Source organism: Chamaea fasciata, unplaced genomic scaffold (genome assembly GCF_029207755.1).
Source record: "Chamaea fasciata isolate MVZ Bird 193981 ecotype frontalis unplaced genomic scaffold, bChaFas1.0.hap1 SCAF_11, whole genome shotgun sequence".
NCBI classification, from domain to species: Eukaryota; Metazoa; Chordata; class Aves; order Passeriformes; family Sylviidae; genus Chamaea; species Chamaea fasciata.
In genome coordinates this window covers 4,930,845-4,941,754 of record NW_027094096.1, presented here as the reverse complement: position 1 = coordinate 4,941,754, position 10,910 = coordinate 4,930,845, and positions in this window count along the sequence as shown.

Genomic DNA, 10,910 nt, shown 5'->3' with positions numbered 1-10,910 from the left:
CAACTTCAACCCTGCAGCAAAGACACAAAACCTAGAAGCATGAGGGGGTTGTAAATAAAAAAACAAACCTTCTATTACAAAACCTCCACCCAAAAGTGCATGTTGTTCTACCTATATTATTTACATATTTGTATTAAAAACACAGTTTCACACTGAATGATGCCTCCATAAGTAAAAACAGATGAAACCACAGCATTTAGCGCTCAGCTGACCAGAAAAGGAGAAGGTGTTACAATCCAAGGGGCTGTCAGTGTAACCAGAGCCCTTTTTTGCATAGAATGTTTATGCTTAGGGACTTGATCTATAATGGGAAAACTCCTGTGGCAAAGGAATGACTGACAAGAGTGCAAAAGCAGTTTTTATCACCACAAAACACTGTTTCTAGTGTAGCTGTTCCTGGCATGACAGTGTTCTGGCTGGAACAGGCTCCACGTCACAGCTCCTGTCTCAGGTGGGATGACCAAAACAGCTTAGAAAACTCCTTTAGTAAAACCAGGGGACCACAAAGATATGACTACATTTTATAAGCATGTCAAGGGGGAACAAACCCTGGAGAAGTCACATCAGCAAGAACACAGAGATAGTTTAATTGTGAACAGCTTCTGCTCAATATTAAACAGTTCAGCTGCTAGAGAAGGAAGTCACTGGGAAGGCCTTTCAGCAGTTGTAGTTGGAGCAAAATAGCCAGTGAATTGTGAGCACACTGCAGAGGGTCTGCATGACATAGATGCCTGCAAGAGCATGAGAATAGCCCCAAAGGCCAAGGAGGTCATTCAACATTATGTTCCCACAGTGTGGCTCTGACTGGAGCTATTGCTGTGTCTCACCTTGCAGAGCCTACCCCAGCCACTTCACACAGCCTACAGTTCCAGCAGAAACTACACACAGAGATCCCATGTTATAAACACCTGCAGAGTAAGGACTTTGAGAAGCAGACCAAAGGTTGCCAAAGACATCCAGTTAATCTTCAGGGAGTCTGGGAACCAACTCTGCCAGCATCTACCTGCTCTAAGAAGTGTCCCTTCAGAGACAAGACACTCTGGCAAAACTCTGGCACTGTAACCAGACCAACTCCTTCTACCAAACCAAGCCTGAACCACCTTTTGCATTGTCTCACCCACTTTTAATGTACAATCTTATGTGACTTCTGCAGCAATACTTGGAGTCTGTGTTTGTAAAGTTATCACCTCTGCAAACACACTTACAATGTCAGGCTTTGTGCTGCAAAGCTGAACAGGAAGGCAGGAAGGTTGGACATGTGCTGCAAGGCTGTACAAGAGGGCAGGAAGGTTGGACAAAACACTTCTTTTTACATAGAAATATTTTGCCGGCTGCAATAGGAAAACAATACATGGAAGCAGCAGCTTAATGGGACCCAAGTAAAACATGGAGGATTTTTGAACCTTCTTCTTGTTTCTGAAGTCCTTGATTCAAAGCCATGCAGTGAGTTGAATTACTTGCTTTATAGGATCACCTTGGAGTGTCACATACCAGACCAAAGAGGCTCTGTCACAGTCAACTTATTTTCCACAGCCTTTAGACAATTCTCCATCACGAGGATGCAGGTCTAGTGACTTAAACACATCAAGTTTAACGACCAATCCATTACTTTGGTTTCTGATGTAGACTAGCACTGATACTCAATGCTTTCATCTCTCAACCCACTGTCATTGCAGACACAACTTCTCTGTTATCCATACATTTTGACAAAGACAGAACAGAGATACGGTGTACTCCAGAACTGATGTACAAACTGGGCAAAGGGGAAACTGTAGCAGGAATTTAACGTTAGCTTTGGAGTTGAATCCTAGAATATCTCTCCCTATATTCCTGAATCTTATTCTGGTAATGCTGTCTGAGAAGAATTTAGTCAACTGTTGCTACTCAGGTAGCAGTTAATCAGCTGCTCACTGCAAGACAGCAGGTTCTAGCTACATCTAGGACTTTGATGAGGCTGCATCATCTGCTTCAAAACCTACTTCAGTAAATGTAACTGTTTTGTTTGTCTCCTGTCTCCTAATTTGCTTTAAAGTGACACATTTTACTGAATGGATCAATCATCTCATTGCCAAGAAGCCACCAGACACAAAGAAATAAAAAGTTTTTGGTTGTTCAACAACTATAGCTTTGTTTTGAAACACAATTATTTACCACCAAAAGGGAAAAGGCAGAAAACACTTAATGAGGTCACTGTCCCCAGGAGATCAGAGTTCTCTTCTCTTCCAAGCTCTAACCAACAAAAGCAGAGGGGAAACCTTTGTCTCATTCTAGCAATTGACCACCAACAAGGTTTGGGACTCAGTTCACACTCACATATGGGACACATGCATGTGGACAGGTAAGGACAGGCAGGTGCCTCTGCCTGCAGTGATCCCGAAATCAGAGAGCCTGAAGTGGGTACAGGCACTTCTGCACTGGTTCAGCAGCATTTATGAGCTCTGACGCATTTATCTGCAGCTGCAAGACGTGTGCTGGCACACAGACGTGTCCTACATAGGCAAAGGGATTGCTGGATCTGATAACACTGGGCAGGACTCTACCCTGTACACATCTTCATGCCCTAAACCTGCTCCAAGGGATTTAGACTTAAGTATTGCATATTCAGAATGTAACCCTACTTGTAATTAAACCCTTGGTGACTTTTGGAAAGCCTCTTCAGGCTCTTCAGTCTTAACCTCTTCTGCTGGGCAGGGCAGAAGCTGTGCCCTGAAAAAACCTGCCTTTTCAAGGTCTGAGACAAGGAGGTAAGGCTGATGCCTCCAGTCTGCACAGACCAAACTCGGAGTGCATGGCTGCTTCATACACAGCATTATATCTTACAGCACCTCCATTAGGATGCAGTTCCACTCGGAGTGCAGCAAAACATTTTTAAACACTTGATACACCTCCAGACTTTGTGGAACTCCACACTGGCAAAAGTTTTCTTCAAGGCTGCACTGGTTAATGAGTGACCCCTCTTACTCTGTGGAGCAGTATAGGGCTGTTTTCCTCAGCAGCAGGGTCAGCTACAGCAACATTCATGTCCAGCTGCTCGTACCAATTCCTAAATCCTCCTTCCAAATTGTGATAATTTAGGTATTTGCTGGCAGTGTGGACTGGTTCAGGGAACTGGTTGGTTATTTTTCATCTGGATGTCATAAACCTTCCATTCAGAGCACATCTGCAGAGATGTATTTGTACAAGCAAGATAGTTACAAGCAAAAGGAAACAAATTCAGCTTTTCCATCAAGAAAAATGCCCAGGAAGCAATTGCACTAGTGTTGACTGTCCACATAAAAATGCAGCTGTGGTGATCTGGAGCTTCCTAGTCCACTGCAGAAGACAGAGAAATGCTAAGAGAAGGTAATGAACAGATCTCCCCATGAGCTCAGCATGTCTGAGGTTTCCTGCAATTGTAAGATGAAAGCTTTTGTGGCTTCTGATGGAAGAGACCTTAACCAGAAGGAGCAGGGAGGAAAAATAAATTTAAAAAAAAAAGAGATGGCAGCATTCTGTTACCTGACATTAAGGTATCCAAATCTGGCATACACAATAGCTGGGACAAAAACAATTCCCCCCTTACGGCTGAAACACAAGCTTGGTCAAGTGGTGTCCAAAGCAGGGTAAACTTGAATTTGTTGACCATGAATTTCATTGTCTCCCTTACTTCACTCCACTTTGGGCTGGAGTGTTTCCACGCCACTGAAAGGCAGCTGGGTGCAGTAGCTGCTCTAAGTGCCCACATGCCCACTCATGCTCAGGGAAGAAGGAAAACCTCACCATCATCAGCAACCCCTTCTCAGGCTCCCTAGTGCATTCTGGTTGGAAAAGAACTGCTACAGGTCTTGGACCATCAGCTCAGCAAGAGGCAGGAGGCTCTTGCTGCTGTGCTTCTTGCCCACCCTGCACATCTCCAGTGTGTCACTTTGCAACTTTGCACTGGTATGACAACAGCAAACATCTGGCCAGATGTTAAAAAAAATACTGCCAAAGGTGCTCAGGGTGGACCCACTTTAGTCAAAGTGATTCAAATCAATCTTAATCGTATTTAAGAATCAGCAAGCAGGAAATCTTGTTTTGAAATCACTAATTTTATCTGTTTCTAAGAGAAGGCAAGTCTGACTTGCCTGTTTACTTTCCATCTGAACACAGCTCATTGCTATGGTTTCTCTCTCAGCAAAAAAAGGAGAAAAGTAATGTGTGTTTAAGCAATTTTACAGCTGATACCAATCAGAAATCTAAATGTGTCCAGGGTGTTTTCTACTTATGCTATTTTAACTTCCTGGTCCTAGTGTATGCACCCTTGAACATTTCAAAAAATGCAATTTAAAATGCAAGGAAAATAGAAATAAAATTATGTCTTTAAGTGCTAAATTAAACAATCAAACATGAAGTTGAAAAGGGTTTTGGAATGAGGAAAAGCACTCAAGACCAAAAAAACCCGTAACACAACCGTTCTTATACAGGTACTGAACTGAGTCAACTGTAGAAATGAATAAGCAGTTGGAGATCAAAAGCCTCCTCTGGGAACAAATTCAAGACTTCTGAGATGTTGCAAGCTCAGAGAAGTCTTTCTTACTGGGCTAATTCAGTTTTTCCTTTGACTATGAGGAGCCAGAGAGGTAGAGGAAAAAAAAATCTGCTACATATTAGGCAAGATTAATTACTTTTCACAAAAAGTCTGAAGAACCACCTCAATATAAGCAAGGTTGGTTGTTTATATTTTAAAAGTCACTCAGATTTTATGCCATGCTTTCCATCACTTCAGAATTTCAACAAATCCTCATAGCTCTGATATTTTTGTTTTACAGCAAAGAAAGGACTTAAATTAGACTAGATGATCCTAAGTGTCTTTTCCAACCTAAATGATTCTATGAAACATTTACTTACCTAAATGAATAAACTCTAAGTGAAAATTTGCACTAAAAGGTCCCTTAAGCATTCCATAAATTTCACCTGAGCAATGAACTCATTGCCTGAACTGGCATTTGGCCTGAATTGAACTGAACAGGTGATTTTGTGGAGAAAACTGCAATACTCTAGCCAGGTTAAATCTGAAGCCTCTCAGCAGCAAGGAGGAGGTTAGTAAGTAAAATAGAATAGGGGAAGTGCTTTCAAAGAATGAAGCAGAAACTCATAAAGCTACAGTTCTGGGGAAGAGAGGCATCTCATTCCAGTGACCAGCCTCAGCTGAAGTGTGGAGTTACTTCAGTATTTGCCAGTGAAGTGTTAATGGTTCAGGGGGGAGCCAGGGCTGTTCAGCATCATTACATGTGGCAGAAACAGAAATAACACACAACCAAATCCCACAGTTAAGGACTGCTGCATTGGATAGGAGCAAGCAATGAGAGAAACACTCCCAGGTAGCTTTTCACTGCCACCAGGACCCTAGAAGCAGCCAAGCACATCTCCTTCTCCGTGAGGAAGACAAGCAGCCACTGAGCTGTCTTGTACACTTCCTGCCAAATGTTTGCTGTTTAAGGTAAAGTGGTGCCCTTAGCAGAAGCCTCAAAGTAGGGCAGATGTACAGCATGAGTAATCTAATAGACAATCTTGATATAAAAGAAGTAGATGCTGGTTATTGCAAGTTATGAGCACAAAACCAGCTTCATGCAGACCTGCACAGGGTCTGTGTCTCTCACCAATCCCCAAACCCATCTTCACTCCACTTCATATCCTGGAAACCACAGACCAGTTTCTCTGGATAGAAGCCAAGGCAGGATACAATTTCTTGCTGGCATTAACATGCACGCAGTATTTTTTTTTACATAAATGATGAGTGAACCTTGCAGAACCTCAGGGGATAAAACTGTTAATGGTGGCTTTGGTCCAGACAGCAGAAGCCAAAAAAATGTTCATTAAAGAACAGAAGTTTGATGCTGGCATTTAGACCCTCAACACAAAGAGGCCTAAAAGAGCAGGTAGCTTTGCACCTCCTTGCTTTACAAGAAGACAGAAAGAAAGCTCTTCAGAATCCTAATTCAAGCAACTATGAACTCAACCAGGTAACTGCACCTTCCTGTTTCGAAATGTTGCTGGTTGAAGACGTCCCTGCTCTTGCAAGAGGGTTGAACTAAATGACCTTTAAAAGGTCCTGTCCAACTCAAACTATTCTATGAAATAAAAGAGGAGTCTTCCATTAATTTCTAATTTTCCCTTCCACAAGGTGTGTTGGGATTTAATGGGAGCATGGACTCAATTCAGTTTAGTTCAGTTCTTTCCTCTGAAGTACATGAATCTGAATAATTTGCTTTATTTAGCTTTATATTTTAGTTTATTGGCTTGAAAACCGTGTTTTGTTAAGAAAAAAATGCTGTCAGAAAGGGGAATATCAGCTGTCAAGTCCTCTCTAGGTTTTTGTCCCTGAAACCTTGCATGCTGAACTCAGACCCAGGGAGCAACACTACACTGGGTTTACTTCACCGTGGTTCTCTACACACGATAGAAACTCTGAGGTTTTTTTCCAGGAGCCTCCAAAGGTCTCACACATTTTGGTGCTGGCCCCACAAAGCAGCAGTTAAGGCAGTAAAAGTGCAGAAAACACTGTGCAATTTTCACAAGGGAAAGCTGGAACACAGAGGGGTCAGAAGCACCTTAGAATGAGTTAGGTGATCATTTTGAATTGCAGAGATCTTTGTAAACACATGTGTGACCACACTGGGGTTTTACCAGAATTACAGCTGAGTATTCCTGTTCCTAACTGGGACAGGAGTGAAAAAGTAGGTGTTTGGCCAATCTGCACAGGCAATAGGCATGCAACCAAAACAAGCTTATTTTCTCCAGCAGTTCTGGACAGTACTATCTTTCTCCTTATTTTTCTGGGTGGATAACTCAGAGGTGAGTCAACCACATTTAGCAGCTCCAGTTTACAAGCAAGTCTGACCCACTGAAGAACAATGCCACCCTATCAGTTCCAGCAGAGCATTTTTTCCTCTGTTGCAAGGAGCCTTTACAACAATTTTCATGGGTATTACATGGTACCAGACATGAGTCACCCCTGAAGTACTCAGGGGGTGCCAGGTCCATCACCCAGATAAAGTATATGCCAGCAACCACAGCTCTATTACAGGTCTGTTAAACAGGGGTCTCCCCACTCACCTGCATACAGCTTCCAGGACAGCCAGAAGAAACTAGCAGGAAAGCAAAAGTCTCTCCAGAATTACATGAGTCACATCCATTCCTGCTTCTGCACAGCACAGAGGCCTGCAAGAACCCAGAATTCGGCTCAACACTCTGGAACTGCCTGCTACCACTACCCAGAAACACGACTTAGAAAAACAAGCATTCCATGCTCTGGGCTTGGAGGAACCATCGTTTAATTTAGGGATTAGTCACTGTGGGAAGCAAAGGGCTGCTGAGCCAACAGGAGTGTCAGCTTCACTCTGAGCCTTACAGCTGCAAGCATCACTCTCACCAGTTCCACTCTGCCAGCAAGACTGAGAGATAAAGGCTCTTTTCTTTGCTCAACACTTATGATAGCCTTAAGAGCAACACTGTCAGCAGAAAATCAGCCCTGTGCAGCTAATATTGCAAGATTTGCAGTGATACAGCCTGAAGGCAGGATGGAGACTGATTCTGTGGATACTTTAACAGTCTGCTATAGTCTCCATCCAAGCATAGATCTGAAGAGCCATCATCAGAGCCTGTGGATTTCCACAGTATCAGCTCAGACTGGTATATCTTGTAGGGGTATCTTTGAATTCTCCCTGGCTTTCCTAAAATGAGCACAGTTTAAGGCCTGCAGCAGGACATTACTTTGAAAACAAAGCAATCACTTTTATCAATAGCTGTCATGCACCAAAATAGAGCAGATAAGGTACTGCTGCACTTCAAAATCTTCACCAAAAAGTAAGGTGACTAGGAAGAACATCCCCATTTAAAATTCTGAATGGAGCTTGCAAGCTCAGGCAGAGACTGTTTTGGCGTGAGCTTGAGTTGCATCTGCTACACAGAAGCTCAGGGGCCAAGTCCAGACAAAAACTATAAACCACAGCAAAGAGTAAAACTGCCAATGAGCCCAGCTCTTGCTTCTTTCTGTACAAGTGCATTTTTTCCTGGGGCTTGAAAGCTCTGCTTTGCACTGGGCAAAACCATATGCCCTGGGAACATGACAGATTCAAAAGGATCCTCTTGTCAAGAAGATAACTTGCCTTCTGTTCCTACAGTGGTACTGCTTAACTGCATAATGCAGCAATAGTGTTCTTCCACATCACCACTCTCCACAATACCACTCCAGCCTCATGGTATCCAAAAGGAGCCAGAAATAGCTCCTCTCCAAACAAGCACCTCAGCACCAAGAGAGTTGTTCTTGCAGCACATTTTACAGGAAAAGTTTGACCCCCATCTATCCTGCTAAGTAATTCTACCTTTAGGGAGAGCACTTAACACCCAGCTCTCAGGCTAACCACTCTACTCCACAGCTCTGTTTATGCTAGGAAAGTGCTACCACTTCTCAGGGCTCTCCAGGCTCAAGGTGCCTAAGCTGCTGCTGCAAACAATCATAGAATCATAGAATGGTTTGGGTTGGAAGGGACCTTAAAAGTCATCTCGTTCCAACCCTCCTGCCATGTTCCTTAGTGACTCCAAAGCTAAGGACAGACCTAATATCACCCAGTCACCTGGTGGCTGTACCCATCTCCCTGCACAGTTATTTCACCCTCCATAATACACTCCACTCTCTCTGTTGGTTTACCCTCACCACGCCTGAATTTTTAACGTGGTACCCGGGGTAGATGGAAGAAACTGAACCAGACTTGGCCCCAGTCACACAGCAGAAAAGCTCAGAGTCCCAGGACAGAGCTCCAGGCACAGGCCACCACCCACCCTACTGCTCCCTCCTTTGGAAAGGAGATGCCTGCTTCAAGGCTGAGTGAACAGCTTTGAGTTCCTGGCTTTGAGCACCGCTTCGTGCACTGGCACGAAGGGCTGCATGACCCACGCAGGAAAGGGATGAGCAGTAACAGAGCAGCGGGGATTTGGCAGGAGCAGCGCAGCCGCTTGTTGCAAGGGACTGAGTGGGGCTGCAAGGAGCCTGGGCTGCAAAGCGCTGTTGCCACCTGCTGGCACCAACGCAGAGCAAACCAGGTTGGCTTCCAAAACCTCTTCCCTGCGACAGAGCCATCAGAGCTCCCTGACAGCACGGTCAGCACGGCGAGGGCGCTAGGAGGGCTCTCCAGATCTGCCGCACATGCGGGGAACGGGAGGAACAGGGCAGAAAGGCCTGAGCTGCTGCAGGCTGAGCTGCCCCAGCACTCAGCACCAGGCTCATGCCCTCATCTCAAACACAAAGCAGCTGCCCCGTGCCCCAAGGACATTTCACAGCAGGCCATACCACACTGCTCTGCCCAGCTCTCCCAAGGATACCTGCACAACCTCTCCGACAGCAGCGTCATGAAAAGTTTCTCAAGAGAGACAGAACAGTGTAAATCCGGGTATTTTGAGTAATCCATCCGTGCTTGAACCAGCTATGAAGATTTCATAATCCAGAGCAGGTAGGATGTAGAGCACTAGCTCTTGAGGTCTTTTCCTCATAGTTTGTTTTGGCCATAAATAGCTGGAGCAAGCCTGCAGTGATACTAGGCACTGTCTACTGACCAGCATTCTTTGCTTTTATCACTACATGGGGCTCCAGACTGACCTTCCCTGAGAGGAACAAGCACAAAGGGGGGCAATGGAGCTGGGGAAGGGTCTGGAACACCAGTCTGATGAGGAGCAGCTGAAGGAGCTGGTGGGAGCTCAGCCTGCAAGGAGCTCAAGCAGGATCTTCTCCCTCTTTACAAGTGCCTGACAGGAGGATGGGGCCAGGCTCTGCTCCCAGGGAACAAGGGACAGGACAAGAGGAAACAGCCTCAAGTTGTGCCAGGGGAGGTTTAGATTGGATATTTAGGAAAAATTTCTTCCCAAAAGAGTGGTCAGGCTGTGGCGCTTGGGGACACAGGTTGGTGCTGGGGGAATAGTCGGACTTGATGGTCTGAGAGGGCTTTTCCAGCCGATAGGATTCCATGATTCTGTGTCTCACCACACATTTTCATACCTGCCCACACCCTCACCCCGCTTCTGTCCAACCCAAGCAGGTGTGCAACAGATGGGAATACAGTAATACAACTGCAGCATTTTACCTTCAAGTAGGAAGGCAGCTCTGAGATTTCTTGCTGAAAAGTCCCTTGTTCTCAAAAGCATAGATAGAGGGTAGGGACCATCAGGAGTGAAGGCTACAAGTCCTCTGGTGATTCACTACACACTCAGTAGCAAAAAGGAAATGCTGAGTGACTTTAGTGGGACATTTAAGAACATGTCAGTCAAAGCTTCTTGTAATGATTCACACTCTTCTCTGGACTTCACAAAAAAAAAACCCAAAAAACAAAACAAAAAAAAAGCCCAAACAAGCAAACAAACAAACGAAACCCCCCCCCCCAAAAAAAAACCCCCAAAAACATAAAGACAAACAAAAAAACCCCACCACCACCACAAAAAAATTAAAATTTAAAAAAAAAAAGAGAGAGAGAACTTGCCTGCTAGGAATATAGCACTGACTGAAAACCAGGGAGCAAGACCTTGGCTCCAGCTGATACATTCTGGAAATCAAATGGAGGTGATGATGGATACAAACATGCCACGGACAACCCTGGAGAAGTCAGGGACACTTGCTTTCCCAGGGTCAGCATCTGTTTCTGCATTCTTCTGAGCACATTAATAATCCTCTCCCCCACAAAACAGAAATAGCTGCCTGACAACAGCAGTGATCTCTAGGCCCTGTACCCCCAGCTTGTCCCAACCTAAGTGTCCAAAGTGACCAGTTACTGATCCATAAAACATTTCTTCCAAGTGGTGGCCAGACCAAAATTCCACACAGAGTCTCTCCTGCCCCATCCGTGGAGCAACAGGCTACAAAGCAGATGAGGAAAAACACCAGCCCGCATTTGCACTCCTCT